The sequence below is a fragment of the Salmo salar genome, chromosome 20, assembly GCF_965601325.2.
Source record: "Salmo salar chromosome 20, fSalSal1, whole genome shotgun sequence".
Classification (NCBI taxonomy): Eukaryota; Metazoa; Chordata; class Actinopteri; order Salmoniformes; family Salmonidae; genus Salmo; species Salmo salar.
Genome location: NC_138310.1, coordinates 1,537,097 through 1,547,841, shown reverse-complemented (window position 1 = coordinate 1,547,841; position 10,745 = coordinate 1,537,097). Strand labels below are relative to the sequence as shown.

The 10,745-nt window shown below is 43.1% G+C and overlaps 1 long non-coding RNA gene across 1 annotated transcript; it reads right to left on the bottom strand.

The window, feature by feature from the left end:
* Window positions 1–5,200: 5,200 nt before the first annotated feature.
* On the bottom strand, window positions 5,201–10,022 carry LOC106579795 (uncharacterized). Its single transcript, XR_014381801.1, has 3 exons — window positions 8,970–10,022; window positions 5,910–6,011; window positions 5,201–5,380 (listed from the first exon to the last, which is right to left on the bottom strand). It is a non-coding gene; the product is annotated as an uncharacterized LOC106579795 (long non-coding RNA).
* Between the last annotated feature and the right edge of the window lie 723 nt (window positions 10,023–10,745).

Below are 10,745 nucleotides of genomic sequence, written 5' to 3'. Positions count from 1 at the left end.
GGGTGCTGTGCTGCTGGAGAGACGGTGCTGCTGAGGGTTGAGCTACACCGCGAAGGAGGGGGTGCTGTGCTGCTGGAGAGACGGTGTTGATGAGGATTCAGCTACATCACTAAGGAGGGGGTGCTGTGTTGCTGGAGAGACGGTGTTGATGAGGGTTCAGCTACATCACTAAGGAGGGGGTGCTGTGCTGCTGGAGAGACGGTGTTGATGAGGGTTCAGCTACATCACTAAGGAGGGGGTGCTGTGTTGCTGGAGAGACGGTGTTGATGAGGGTTCAGCTACATCACTAAGGAGGGGGTGCTGTGCTGCTGTGGAGCCAATCAGCTGGGCGGTGGAGATTGAGAGCTGTTGCCTGTGATTCTTGGAGAAGATAAACTCACCTGCAACATACAGGTACGCCTGGCCTGATACAGATAGAAACACATTCATGACATGACCTGTGTGTGAGAGAGAAGCAGTCATTTGGTGTCATCGTCTGGCCCCTGAAAGCCTTGTTATTCCACAGCGTCCCTCCCAATACCACGGTCCCTACCATCCCTCCTGTCCCTGCCACCGTCCCTCCCATACTTCCTGTCCCTTCCACTGTCCTTCCTGTCACTCCTGTCCCGGCCACCACCCCTCCCGTCCCTACCACTGTCCCTCCCATCCCTTCTGTCCCTGCCACTGTCTTTCCTGCACCTGGTGTTTCCTCCAGGCAGTGTCATGTTTTCAAACTGTTTGCCAAACACTTTACTATCATCAGCCAATCAGCATTGCTGCAGTGATGATAATGTAACTACTGTAGCTGCATTTCTCCAGTGCCATGACCAGCTAATCTGTTTTTATCAGTATGGTTTCTATTTTCTCTAAAAAGTTCTCTAATCTGATTATTGTTGCTGGTGTCATGATGACTGAACATGTGGTATCCAACCCCACCTTTCTGAAACAGCCTCTGCAGATCGTTATCCTTCATAAACTGATCTACAGAGTTCGAAGAACATTTCAGCCAGATTTTCACTTAAGTTTGAACCACGAAAAGATTTAAGAGCTTGTTTATTGGGCCTATCCTGTTTACGTGAACAGAAGGCTCTGGGCCTAAATACAATTAAACCAGTTGCAACTAGTTTCGAGATATGGAGATTGTGAAAATAAGGAAATATGTGTTAATACTTTTATTTGTGGCAAACATTCCAAAATGTTTGGCCACAGAACAGCATCAGTAACACATTTTTATACATTTTCAGTAGATAAAATAAACATGTTTTCACTAATGACCGTAAATGTCCTAGACTGTGGCTATAACTTCGATTAGCTAACACAACGTGCCATTGGAACATAGGAGTGAAAGTTGCTGATAATGGGCCTCTGTACGCCTATGTAGATATTCCATAAAAACATTTTTTTTTTTATCAGCCGTTTCTGGCTACAATAGCCATTAACATTGTCTACACTTTATTTCTGATCAATTTGATATTATTTAAATGGACAAAAAAAAAATGCTTTTCTTTAAAAAATAAGGACATTTCTATGTGACCCCAAACTTTTGAACAGTAGTGTGTATATATATATACATACAGTGGGGAGAACAAGTATTTGATACACTGCCGATTTTGCAGGTTTTCCTACTTACAAAGCATGTAGAGGTCTGTAATTTTTATCATAGGTACACTTCAACTGTGAGAGACGGAATCTAAAACAAAAATCCAGTAGTGTATACACTACTGGTCAAAAGTTTTTTAATACCTACTCATTCAAGGGTTTTTCTTTATTTTTTACTATTTTCTACATTGTAGAATAATTGTGAAAACATCAAAAGTATGAAATAACACACATGGAATCATGTAGTAACCAAAAAAGTGTTCAACAAATCAAAATATATTTTATATTTGAGATTCTTCAAATAGCCACCCTTTGCCTTGATGACAGCTTTGCACACTCTTGGCATTCTCTCAACCAGCTTCATGAGGTAGTCACCTGGAATGCATTTCAATTAACAGGTATGCCTTCTTAAAAGTTAATTTGTGGAATTTTTTTCCTTAATGCGCTTGAGCCAATCAGTTGTGTTGTGCCAAGGTGGGGGGGGGGGGGGGGTATACAGAAGATAGCCCTCTTTGGTAAAAGACCAAGTCCATATTATGGTAAGAACCGCTCAAATAAGCAAAGAGAAACGACAGTCCATCATTACTTTGAGACATGAAGGTCAGTCAATCCGGAACATTTCAAGAACTTTGAAAGTTTCTTCAAGTGCAGTCGCAAAAACCATCAAGCACTATGATGAAACTGGCTCTCATGAGGACCGCCACAGGAAAGGAAGACCCAGAGTTAACTCTGCTGCAGAGGATAAGTTCATTAGAGTTACCAGCCTCAGAAATTGCAGGCCAAATAAATGCTTCAGATTTCAATTAACAGACACATCTCAACATCAACTGTTCAGAGGAGACTGTGTGAATCAGGCCTTCATGGTCAAATTGTTGCAAAGAAACTACTACTAAAGGACACCAATAAGAAGAAGAGACTTGCTTGGGCCAAATAACATGAGCAATGGACATTAGACCGGTGGGAATGTGTCCTTTGGTCTGGAGTCCAAATTGAAGATTTTTGGTTCCAACTGCCGTGTCTTTGTGAGACGGGGTGTGGGTGAACGGATGATCTCCGCATGTGTATTTCCCGCCGTAAAGCATGGAGGAGGAGGTGTTTTGATGTGGGGGTGCTTTGCTGGTGACACTGTCTGTGATTTATTTAGAATTCAAGGCACACTTAACCAGCATGGCTACCACAGCATTCTGCAGCGATACGCCATCCCATTTGGTTTAAGTTTAGTGGGACTATCATTTGTTTTTCAACAGGACAATGACCCACCACACCTCCAGGCTGTGTAAGGGCTATTTTTACCAGGAAGGAGAGTGATGGAGTGCTGCATCAGATGACCTGGCCTCCACAATCCCCCGACCTCAACCAAATTGAGATGGTTTGGGATGAGTCGGACCGCAGGGTGAAGGAAAAGAATCCAACAAGTGCTCAGCATATGTGGGAACTCCTACAAAACTGTTGGAAAAGCATTCCAGTGAATTTGGCTTGCTCCTCAGGAAATGCTGGTGGCCATGACATAAGCCAAATGTGAGTTGGCTTGGGGGTGTGGTTTGATGTGGTTGTTTCTTGTGTGTGTCCTTGCCACCATTAAAGCCGTGTTCACACTGCAGGCCTTAATGCTCAAATCAGTTTTGTTGTTCAAATCCGTCTTGGAATACTGAATGTCCAAACAGCAAGTTACAAGTGACCAAATTGTATTTGTCTGTGTTCAGACAGCAGTCATTTGCTGACATGGCTACGCTAGTTGTCAAAGTAACAACGGGTGTTGGCGGGGTGACGTAGGCTGATTGGTAGTGGTGCTCGTTGTTCCTATCACTCAGAAGTTATGTAGCAATCTAAGGTGACAACAATAGCTTCCATGGACGTTTCCCAGTTGCTTTGAATGATCAAAATCATAGTGTAAGAACACTTTTTAAAGCCTGAAAGGATAAGATTGTCCAACTTTCAAAACAAGTCATTTTTGGCTAGCCACAGCAGTCAACTAGCTAGCTAGGTAACTGTTTAGCTTTCTAGCACATTCACTAATGTGTTTGTAAACAATTATCAAGTTCGTTAGCTACCACATGTTATTGTAAAACTGTCAACAATGTAGCTAGCAAGCAACAATATATGCCAAATAACAGTCTAAAAATGACTTGAGGGCAAATCAGATTTTATTGTTCAGACACAAATGGCCAGGAATCATTTTTGTATATGTATGTAGCTTGAAATGTCCAGATCCATGTGCTGTTGACTGCAGGAAAAAAACATATTCGAATTGGATATGCTAAAATGTTTTGAATCACTTCAAACTGCCAGTGTGAACAAGGCTCAAGACACACCCATCTGTCAGAACATTTCCCGCAGCTGTTACTCCCCACTCAGTCACAACAAACCAACCTCCTGCAGGTTGAGTTCAATCACTACATGCAGATGTATGGTGAGATGCCGGAGGAATCTTTGAATATGTCAGTGGCCTACAGAGTGTCCACCGGGCCCATCACTAAAGAGCTCTGGGCCCAGCTAGATTGAGCTCACAACCATCAGTATACAACCGAGTCCTACCACTATTCGCTACAGATGGAGAGTGAGATCAGTGAAGACCATACCTCGCTGTATGAACCTGAGAGCTCAGAATCACAATCATCACAGTGCGAGCCAAGATATTCTATCGATCACTTTGGGGGAGTGGGCTGATGTTTCCGAAAATGGAGAAGGAGCAGGCCATTCAAAAGCGAATTCAGAGATCCACCCATCCATCGGAGTGGAATTGTTTTTCCACTGATTTTTTTTACCCATTCAACAGACATGCTACCTTGTCCTGGTCCTGCTGTTTTGACTCTCTCTCTCTCAACGTATGAATATTCAGCTATGAAAAGCCAACAGACATTTGCTCCTGAGGTGTTGAACTGTTGCACCCTCTATAACTACTGTGGTTATTATTTTGATGTAAAAAGGGCTTTTGTAAAATACATTTGATTGTTTGCTGTGCTGGATGCTGTGTATTCACTAACTGTCTGAGTGATGGGACATTTATATAGTATCTGTAACATATTTTGGTGTGTATTTAATCTGCATCTTAACTTAATGTGGCAATCAGCAGTATAAACAATAAGTGTCTCCCTGCTCCTCTTTCGGTAAAACACTGAGGGATGGGGCTGAAGAAATGTACCCACTCTCAAATTCATAGACAGAGCTATAGAGGTAAGGACTGACCATCCATTATCTTAAAATTGTAATCCTGTTTCTATGATCTGTTTCCACACTGATGCACCCAGTTCACATTGGATAAAGGCGTCTGCTAAATGGCATATAACCGACTGTTCCCCGGTAGGCCATCATTGTAAATAACAATTTGTTCTTCACTGACTTGCCTAGTTAAATAAAATATATATTATTAAAGTCTACTTTGACTCTGCCAACTAGCTGCCCAGTGTAGTTACCATTCCTTTCCAATAGATGGCAACTAGTTGAAGTCACTACTCCAGGGACATGGGCTTAGTGCGCGATGAAAGTAGTTTTATCTTCAAAGCAAGTCAATCTGGTTACGCTTGAACCTGTTGTTATAGTGGACAAGCTAACTAATACTATTTTTACATAAGGCGCAGGCATTAGGCCTATGTCTTGAATAAAAAAATGAAAGCAGGCTAGATTTACTAAATTAACTGGTTTTATTCAAACTCAAACCATATGTAAATACCTTTGCTTCTGGGTATGTTGCCTTATGGAAGAAACAACACACGCAGGGATGAGACGCCGTACACCTCGTCCAATTCTAATTCTCACTTGTGCCCATAGGGGGAACTGGCGATAAACTGCCAGACTGTATGCTCTGCAAAAAAAATCATAAAAGTTAGTCTGAAAAAAGTTAGTTCTCTCCTGCCAGTGGTGCAACAATGCCAATATGGTGATTTACAGTTACAGTTAGCTGGCGTTCTAAATCCTAGAGTTTCCATTTATACATTTATTAGAAAGGCAATAACGATACAGCGAAACTTCCAACTAACCTACCAAAGGTCAAATCGAAGCTATTACCATATTACTTATACCTGCCGAACGTATCCTTTCCCTTCCATACAAGTGTCTAGGCTATGAGGGTAGGGTCCAGGGGTCAATTTTGGGGTGTGCCCCAGGTATCTCTGCTTTCCCAAAGTGTGGGTCTTGTTAACCCATTTCGAAGGAAATGACTGATATATGGAAACTCCCTCTTGCCCATGGTTACACCAATCCAATGTGTTTAAATTTGTGGGGAGTAGTGAACAAGTGCACACTTCAGGAGGAAGGAGAGATTATTGGGATGCACCCTGGGATTGGATGAGAGGGAGAGAAGAGTGACCCCTGACCTCTGACCTTGCCCTCACCTCAAAGTGTTCTCTGTTCTGAACACTCTTCAGGGCTGCCATCCAGTCCATCTCTTTCCTGTTGTCTGCACACAGAATCAGCCGACGACACGGAGTGATGATCTGCACACACAGAGAGGACAAATATCACTTGAGAAAGAAAGAGAGCGAGACAGAGAGATGAAGTGAAAGAGCAAGACACACAGTGCTCAGAGAAATGAAACCAGGGGTTGTGCAATGTGATGTGATCAGGAATGCATACGGGAGGAAGCACATCGAGTCCCATGCTTAAGCATTCCTACTGAGTGTGTGTGTTTGTGTGCTCCCCGTGTATTGTGTATCAGCCTTTTTAGATGTACGACTGATTTTTTAGTACTTGTTGTGCGTGAGTGAGTGCACAAGTGTGCTTGTGTGTATGTATTGATAGATTGATTGGGTCAGAAGTTGTGGATGAATGTGGGTAAGTAACGCTATATTTCTACAGAACGGACGTCAGCTTCCAATCCATTTCCTCCACAGTTGCTTCACAAAGGGGCTCCTATTCCCAGACGGATAAAAGTAGTTGCACGCATTTCCTCTCTGCCAGAGAGCAGAACCACAAACATGTACGCACTTAAGATGGCCCATCTACACACACACACACACACACACACACACACACACACACACACACACACACACACACACACACACACACACACACACACACACACACACACACACACACACACACACACACACTTTTCCTCTTTGTAGCTGTCACATTATGGCGTCTGTGACAGCATGGGCAGTGCCATTGAGACTATCTCCATTTTAAAGTAGTCAATTTCTACTTCTTCTATGAGTTGGTAAACAAACTGAACGGGTGCATATGTTACGCCCCTGAAAAAGGGGAGAAATAATCACGAGAGTGATACGGTATTATTTCCTCAGTGAGAACTTTTACTGTAATGAGGAAAAGACCGCGATTTCCCCGCGAACTTGGGTGGAGACCAGAGCAATCGATCTCAGGCTCATAGATTAAAGAGCATTTAGTAGATCACAGATTAACACTTTTCCCCTTCAATTAGGCACCACAAAATAAAGTAATCAATATAACGTTTACACATTCCTTTTACAATTCTTACCTTTTGTACGCTTGATGGATTTTAACTTTAACACAATTATGAATGTTATCAATCTCTATCAACTAATACAGAATGCATGATCTTTTTAACCTTAGATGTTTTAAGATCCTCACATACTATGAACTTACTAATACTTTTTAATGTATAACAGGCTATGAGTATTTCCTTTAACCTGTCACACATACTGCCACCTGGAGTGTTGTTTGAACAGGTACAAAGTCAGTGTCGGTGATATACTGCCACCTGCAGTTATGTAATGTTTGCTTTTGAGTATAATTCATTGGCAGGTCCCTACTGATGACCTGGATAGAATTATGTGATCCTACCTGGGGTGGCAGACAGGCACACACTCACACCTACTTAAAAAAACCCTCAAAAAGCACAGTTGCATACATCTAAAAAGGCTGATGCTATACGAACGCACACCGGCAGTCCTACTATGAGTTGTCCGCTCACTCTCTGGCATACACTGTGGTTACGTCCCAAATGGAACCCTATTCCCTATATAGAACACTACTTTTGATCAGGGCCCATAGGGCTCTGGTCAAAAGTAGCACACTATGTAGGGAATCGGGTGCCATTTGGGACACAAGCCACTGTGTATGCCAAAAAATGAGCGGACAACGCATGGCTTACTCACAAGAACAGGGGTTTCAAACTCAATCCATTAAAGGGCCTAGTGTATGCTTTTTATGTTTTTTTCTTTCAATTAAGACCTAGACAACCAGGTGAGGGGAGTTCCTTACTAACTAATGACCTCAATTCATCAATCAAGTACAAAGGAGGAGCGAAAACCTGCAGACAGTTGGCCCTCCATGGAATGAGTTTGACACGTGCACTAGACATTTCTAGGATTTAGGCAGGATTCTCCAACTCTGTTCCTGGCGAGCTACCATCCTGTAGGTTTTCACTCCAACCCTAATTTAGAACACCTAATTGTAGTAATTAACTGGTTGATAAACTGAACCAGGTTAGTTACAACTGGGGTTGGAGCAAAAACCTACGGGACAGTAGCTCTCTTGGAACAGTGTTGGAAACCCCTACTATAGAGAGATGGAGAAAAGTTACAGCAACGATCAATTGTAAGCGAGCCACAGCAGGGCTTTACAGTGCGACCATTTTCCTTGCATATGCGCCTAAATATTTTACTGTGTGACCTGGAATTTTTATTTAGGAGCAGAGCGCTGCACAGAGGTGAAGACGGATCGATATCGAGTACCCATGCACACACACGCACAACCATGAACTTGACTCAACTTCATGCATCTCATATGACTGAAGTGTTGTATTTCACTTACATAACAGACAAGGACTCGAGGGAGGAAGAAAGACACACACACACACATATCCTGTTTTCACTGCTACTCAACCAGCCAGAGACTCATTAAAGTTGGCAACAATGTTATCACCACCATTTTATCTCTGCAGCCTTAGCTAAAGGAGATATAACTAGATGATAATTTTGGGAATGTCCATTGTTCAAGGATCCAGCCCTGGCTAGGTCAGAGGGCTGTCCTAGGGTGTATTCTCACTAGACAGCTAATAGGTCGAAACATGGATACCTGAATTTGTCCAATAACAAATACTTGCTTTCCTTGAAAAACATTTTCTGCACTAATAAATGCACCCGTCCTGCCCTTCCTAGACTATAGACCGGGTACTTCACATGGGGGAGTGCATAACACAGTGGGAACTGACACTCTCACACTCTCACACACTCTCACACACACACACACACACACACACACACACACACACACACACACACACACACACACACACACACACACACACACACACACACACACACACACACACTCAGCACATTCTACAGCCAACTATAAACAATGTCATGACACACACATAAGGACGGAGGGAGAGTGACCAACTGGGGAAACACATCTCTGTTGTGCTCCCCCCACCCACTCTTATTCTTGACATTCTTCTGCCTTACTTCCAGTGTGAAGTCCAGTCAAATTTGGCTCCGGCAGTTCTCCTTCTCTCTCCCCTTCTCCTCCAGACTGTGCTGAGTGTGCTCTGCTATATTTGGTCTGGGGTTTTCCTTTCCTGAAGAGTCCTCCTGACGAAGTCTTTGACAGCAAAGTGTGCTCCGTGGCTAGCTGAGAGTTCTCCTATCTTATTTAAAAACTGTCCCGAGGTTAGCCTCTCTCTCCGGAGTCCCGACAGCTGTACCTTACTGTTACTGATTGGCTTTTCTTCCTTTTCCCCCTAGTCTGAGTGTTCTAGCCAGCAGAGAATTCCCCCAGTCTTTTCTTTCTGTGGATCCCTGTAGCGGGAAGTTTTGCAGAAGGGTTTTCCTTCTCTCCCAGCTCAGGTGTTAGCCCTTTTAGCCTAGCCAGCTTAGCGGTGCTCTGAATGAGAGAGTGCCGGGAACCGTGGTGCAGGCCCCTCCCCCATCCGCCTGCCTCTGTTCTCTGACTCACATATATAAACTTCCTGTCGTCAAGGCGATCCCACACAGGGGGGCTGGAGTGGAGGGAGGGGAGTGAGTGGGGGTGTTGAAGGCCACAAAGCAGCCCCTCTTTACAGCACAGAGAGAGAGGAGGGGAAAGGAGAGCACTTCATTTGGCTGTCTGGAACTGAAAGACCACCTTCGCCTGAGCTCAGACCTGGGTTCAAACACTATTTGAAATCTTCCAAATACTTTGAGTGTTTGCTTTAGCCTTCCTGGAGTTTCTTCTTGGAGTGCCAGATAGTTTGCGACTATTCCATTGGTTCCATTGCAGCAGTCAAGTTCAATCAAGCAAAACTGAAGTATTTAAAATTATTTTAAATTGTATTTGAACACAGGTATGCCTGGATTTGGGCTGTCATCAACAAGAGACCAAGGAGAGCTCCACTCCAGCCAGCATGAGAAACCGATAAAAATAGAGCAGGAGGAAGTACCCTTTCTCTTTTAACCTCAACACAGAAAATGCAACTTTGTGGACACATTCACATACTGTACGTACTGTTAACATTCTCTGTCGCACGCGCACACCCAGACACACTGTAAACACACAAATTCAACACAAGCCGCCACTCCCGGAAACTCACTGACTAACACAGCTTCACCCAGTTATTAAATGTAAATGAGTCCAAAGGGTCTTTCCATGTCATTTCAGCAAGCCATGACACCCACCATCTCAGATTGTTCTGAAATCCTTTCTGTAGTTAGGATAAGCATTCCTGCAACATTGTTTTGTTGAAATATAATTTGATCTCTGATAAATTAAGCTAATTGATCGCACCCAAATTGGACATTTTCATTTATAGGATTCATATAATATTCAATAATTATGGTATCACCCCCTAATTATATTTCAACAAAATAATTTTGCAGTAATGCTAACCTTATGTTTCTAACAGAAACGATTTCAGAACATTCAGATGGTAGGTGTCAAAATCCTCTTTCTTGTGCTTTTTGAGGTGGAACGACCCCAAAGGCAACCTATAAATACACTTCAAAGCCAGACTCTAATCTTATTTTGTGCTGTGATTTTTCGCAGAGATAGAATCCCCTATTGCAGAGTGATGAGTGTATGTGATGAAATGTTATTCATGTCATCAGGAAATGTTATCATTATCAACAGTCAGGAATTGTAAGTGACGCTCCGTAGGTTTAGTGATTTTAGTGGTGTTTATCCTGCAGTTTGGTCGTCTGACAACTGCATGATGAACCTTAGATTAGAATGGCCACGGCCGACACAGGGCTAATATAGGGGTGGAC